Raw genomic sequence first — 6,092 nt, 5'->3', positions numbered from 1 at the left:
ATATTTTCATAGTCATTTTTACAGCTATGTTTTAATATTAAGTGTTAAATTGGTCTTGGTCCTTATTGGTCATTTTTGAGTTCTTAATTTTGTTTTATCATTCAGACAACTGAAGTATGCCTTCAAGTAATTACTTCCAAGTGTCCATCTTATAATAAGTGTTCAGCAAATGTTTCTCGAATAAAGGAATGAATGAAGGGCAGTAAGTCTTTCTGTCACTGTCATTTCAATCTAATTAAAAATTGAATTATCCCCTCAAAATTTTATAAAGATTGCTGAACTATTGTTTGTAGAATCACAGAAAAGAATTGGGGACCAGCATGAATTTTGTTCTGACAAAAATCTATTTTTCACCATGAATGATGGTCTAATCTCTCTCTCTCTCTTTTAAAAAAATAAACCTTTAATTTTTAATTTTATGTATATTTTACATATAAACATTTTGCTGGGATATGATTATATTTCTGTTTCCTTTCATTAGTGTTGCCTGGAACATAACGAGACTTTTATCTGTAAATGTAAGTCTTTTTCAATTCAGAAAAGTTTTGTTCAGATATATATAGTCTGTTTTATATGGTTGTTCTGGGTCCATTTTCAGGAACATGACTAGATCTTGGGCTCAAGTCCTCATAGCTATCATTGATTTTTATATATTTGTCCATTTTATGTGTACTTTAAAGGAATTTTGCACATGGCCTAAAATGACAAGTTAGGTTCATCTTTTTCTAACTGGTTTGCCATCATAAAACTGAACAAAAAATCCTAAGCTTGTTTTTATGTCTTTTACTCCATTCTCAGCAATGCCAATTATGTAGTTTTTAGGCTGTGATGCATATTTCACTTCTGCTATTAAATTATAGATATTTTTTAATCTCCAGGAGTTTCCTTGTCATGGCAGCTTGTTTGCTACTCACAGTTTTCTGCTCTTGTTTCATAAAGCACATGTGTCCTTATGTCTCATTAATAATGCCAAACAGCTTTACCAAGTATTCATATGATTATCCGATAGTTTTCAGATGTCTATTTCAGTCAGAAGCTCTCTTCCTCTCATTCTTCAGTAACTTTCTTCCTATTAAACTTATTTCTGAAAATGTGTTGTTGATTAATAACTTACCTACATAAAAGCACATAAATTATATACAAGTTGCTCCATTAAACTTTCTCAAAATGAGCACCCCCATGAGACCACCCCCTGAGTCGAGAGAGAACAGCACCCATATCTGAGAAGAGCTTCTTGTACCCCTTCCCAGTCACCACCCCCAAAGGTAACCATGTTCTGACTGCTGTCGCCATCTATTAGGTTCCTGTGGTTTAAAACTTTATATAGGGCCGAAACCGGTTTGGCTCAGTGGATAGAGAGTTGGTCTGGGGACTGAAAGGTCTCAGGTTCAATTCCAGTCAAGGGCATATACCTTGGTTGCGGGCACATCCCCAGTATGGGGGTGTGCAAGAGGCAGCTGATCGATGTTTCTCTCATCGATGTTTCTAACTCTCTATCCCTCTCTCTTCCTCTCTGTGAAAAATCAATAAAATATATTTTTAAAAAAATTTATATAAGCAGATCCCAGAAATTATTTTTTTTACTTTTCATGTATCCTGAAACAAGAGGTATTGGCCAACAGACTGGCTGGTGGTTCCTTTGTCCTTTTCACAGGGGTAGAAGAATTCCCCTCCTTAGAGTCCCACCCGAGTGAGCTGGAGAGATACACTTTCCAGCCCAGTTTTCTAGAAGGCTGAATGGTTATCCTCTCCTCTCTCAACGCTCTGATTCCTTGATACCCTGAACATATGGTGCTTAAAAAGCATAATTCCCAGCACATACTATGTATTAACTAGGATTAGGTTCAGTGTATGAAACAGAGAAAAAAAAAATACAGCTGCTTACAAAAGATAAACATTTCTTTCCCTCTCACATAGGAGTCCAAGGACATGCAGCCCCAGGCTGGTAGGAGAGTTCTGCTCCTCAAAGTCCTTGACAACCTGGGCTCTTTCCAGCCTTCTGCTTCTCCATCTCCAGGGTTGGTTATCATTCTCAGGGTGCTCGGTGACCATCAGAATGCTGGGCAGTAGAATGGAAAAGGGGACGAAGCAAAGGGAATAAAGAGAATGCACCTGCTGCCTCTTAAAGAGACTTGTGTATCTTCTCCTTATGCCGCTGGTCAGAACTCAGTTCATGAGGATACCTGGGGGGAGGGGAAGACGTTATATGTAGTCTTCATTCTTGGAAGCCACCATCTAGTTAAACACTCATCATGCAGAGAAGGCCAGAAGAGACACAGGAGGACAACCAGAAGTCTCTGCCACAGTGATAGCTATTATCTCTTGTTCACCTGACCCTCGGCACCTTCCAGTGTGGGAGGTGTGGCTTCCACAGCCGTTTTCCTGTACCTCCACTCCATTATAGTCTGGAGGTGAGGGTCGTGAAAGGATGCAGGAGGGGAAACAACTGTGAGGGAGTAGAACGTGCTTCTCCAGAAAGCAGTGCCCACACAGAGCAGTGACAGCTGTCTGATGCTCTAAGGTACATACCTGAGTGTCTGAGAGAGAGCAGAGAGTGAGAGGGAAAAATCAATGTCTTTGCCTTCTTGTAGGCCTTAGTTTGTTCAATTTTAAGTGGGAAATGTGTCATATTTTATAGAATGTCTCTGCTCAGTTCCAAAGGTTTTTGTATTTAGCGGCATTTCCTCCCAGTTTTTAGAAATACTAGATGGACTGTCCATCTTGGTTTTTAGTTTTTCTCGGTTCATGGGTCTGTTAGCTCGTGGAAGAGGTTATATTAAAGCTGGTTAATCAGACACCACGTGTTTTCCTCTATTGTTAATAATTAATTTTTTTTTTTTTTTTTTTACCAGAAGTTGAGGTCACTAGAGTCATGAAGGATGCCTGACCTTATAGAAGATGTGTTGGAAGAGTTTGAGTTTAGAGGCATGTAGACAGGCTCAGAGGCAATCGGAACAATCTCAGCCTGAGGCAATGGGACTTGGCAAGTGCATTTCCACAAAACCATTCTTGTAAAAAAAAAAACATCGAGTCATTATAAAAAATGAGACAGTCAATGGAGAGAGAAGAGTTGGATTTAAGTTTTTGTTGTTGTTGTTCTGATTGACAAAAAGAATGGTATTGCCTCTGCAAAAAAATAAGAGAGTCGGCAATCTAACTTATAGCAAATTTTATTTTAATTTGGGATATGCTGGCTTAGAAGGGAAACAATTCATTTGTGGGAGACACTGGGAATTAGTTTATTCCACATTTATTCACTTTCCCTAGTCTCCATCACAAGAACTGGGATGTTTTCCTTTCTGAGCTTCTTTCTTACAATCAACACCACTGAGTAATGTCATTTACTCTTGAGGTTCCAGTTACCCTTTCTAATTATTCTAGTGATTCCCAGCCCTTTCCTTGTGGCCCCTGCCTCCTTCCTGGGGTTCCACTCACATTTCCCATCTCGATCGGAGGACTTCACTTTTCTGTCTCTCAGGCACCACTAAGTGAATATATCCAAATCAAACGTACTATCTTTTGCAGCAATTCTATTCCTATATTCTATTTCCATTTCCCAGTCCAAACTTGATACCTGGGAGTGGTTCTTACTCCCTCCCCTCTCTCCTCCACATCCAATCTGTCAACAAATCCTTTATTTCTACTTTCTACATATCTCACTAGTTTAGTCTTTCCCTGTCACTGTCGGAGGCCCTAATGACCATCCACCTTGGCCAGCTTTCTAACTGATGTCCTTGCTTTTCTTTCACTTCACTCAAACCCATCCTTAAATGCTTTTAGAGTGACCATTCCAAAATGCATTCATTTCTACAATGAAGTATTTAAACCATACTACATTCTTGATATAAATTTTATAATTATTTATCATTAACTCAAATAGTAATTCCCAATCTTTTTTGCATGGAGACTTTTTCTGACAAGAAACATGAGAGCTATCCTCTTAGTACCTGTTAATGAAGAAATTACATAACCCAAAAGCTACTTAAAATTCGGCAATGATTTTAAATTTATTTTGTTGTTAATAAATATAGCTCTGGAATACATTTGACCAATAATCATATTTATCAGAAATATAGATGTATTTAGTCTATAGTCAATGAATGGATTCTTAGAATCTTGGCAATCACTACTTACCACCAGCCCATAACCACTGCCCTAAAGAGAGGATCCAACCTGATGTGTGAGCTATTTAAACTCTTGGAACTAGTGTTTCCAGACTTCTTTCTAGTCACTTTGCTCTTTTCACCTTCTCACTCCATGTTACCTACATGAGCTGCTCCTGTGCCTCCCATTGCTCACTTACCATTTATCCCAGTAATGCCCTTTCTTCCTTTTCTTTGCTGGAAACACACTCACCTTATTCCTCAAGAACTGACCAAAATGTCAGGAGAAACTTGTTTAGAATCCTCTTAGAGTTACTTGCTCCTTTCAAGCAACTCACCATTCTGCATGCCCCATCGCTTAGCAAAGCACTTATTCCATTTTACTGGGGTGGTGTTTACATTTGCATCCCTCAGCAGAGTTTGGGTCCTATTCATCTTTGTATGCTGGGCTCTTAGAACAGTAGTGCCTGGCATGTAGTAGGTGTGCCCTCGGTAGGGACGGGTGGATTCTTAGTGACTATATATAATAATAAAATTGTAATATGCAAATTGACCGAGTGGCCAAACAGTGGAATGACCATCCAGATGACCTTCTGGACAACCTTCTGGATGAAGCCAGGGCTGTTAGGGCCAAGGTCGCCCACTGGGGCTGTGAGGACCTACTCTTGCATGAATTTTGTGCATCGGACCTTTAGTTAGAATATATTTAGCAACCCTTAGAAAGAGCTGTTTCTTGGCAGAAGAAAAGCCGAATAGCTCTGCCCTTACTGCATAGGTTTTCCTTGTAATGTCCACCCTATAGGGGAACAAATAATACGCCACCTTATACATAGCCATAAAATTGTAAAAAGTTACAGCTGGAAGGCACTACCACTGCCATCCGGTGTGACGCCTTCATATTACAGGTCAGGAAACAGTCAGCATCCACCTTTCCCTGTCCAGATGCAGAGACACTGCTTCCAGACTTTCCTCATCGTCTGTTCTCGATTCATTTTCTTTGGATCCCAACTTGTCTACATCCCTCCTAGGTTGTTAGAGCAAGGTACTCATTTACAAAAGGCATAAAAATTATTTTAGTCCCTAACATGGATGCTTTCTATAACAGATCATTTCTATTTTTAAATGGTTTAGACATGTCAACCCTCTTTTGGGCCAACTCCTTTACCAGGCGGTGTGTGAGGAGCAACAAAATGGGCAGATTCCAATCCTAACCTCACTCCCTGCTCTTGCCCAGGCTCTGATGGAAGTGTGAATGGGCAGCGAGTGCCAAAGGCAGGCAGCCAGAGGAAGAGCCGCAACCTGGGCTTTCAACCTCCGGAAAAAGGAAAATCCACCGAATCCACTCTCGTTTCTGAGACTAGAATCTGCCTGGTTTCTGTCACTGCTGAGTGGTTGAGCCTCACGGGCCAGTTGTCAGATGGGAGACGGGTGCTTTTGTGGCACTACAGACAGGGCTGCGCTGGGGAATGATGTGGATAGCAGTGAAGTAAGTAGCTTGGGGGAGAATACCAGGTCTATCTTTGGCAAGATGCAGCGCCATCGAAGTATCAGGGCACTATGAACAACGTGGAAGCAATTAATGAATTGTTGAATCCAGCTGACTGCACAATCACTTGGAGAACAACGACGCAGTAGTTATTCTTGAAGAACTGTGCAGAAGAAAATCTAGCAAAAGGAAGTTAGGACTTCAGGAGAGCCTGCCCAAGAGCTGTGATAGTTACCGCCTCTCCATGGAGGGAAGGCCTGGGCATCTGTCTGCATTTAAGTGAGATATTGCTGCTCGTGTGAGATGATACAAATAAAAATGCTCCTCCATCCAGTAGCCTATAGGTGTGCACTTACCAATCGTGTTTCGGTGAATGCAACCTGAGCTCATCTGTCTACTTGTACTTTGTTCCTAATTCCAAGGGATAAAAATTATCAGGCTCCCACACAAGTCTAGAGATTGTTTACAACGCTTCTCATCAAAACGAGCTGGTGTTAATTAAC

The sequence above is a fragment of the Pipistrellus hanaki genome, assembly GCF_964339955.1.
Source record: "Pipistrellus hanaki genome assembly, chromosome: 4".
NCBI lineage: Eukaryota > Metazoa > Chordata > Mammalia > Chiroptera > Vespertilionidae > Pipistrellus > Pipistrellus hanaki.
Note: the sequence above shows the minus strand (reverse complement) of the source record.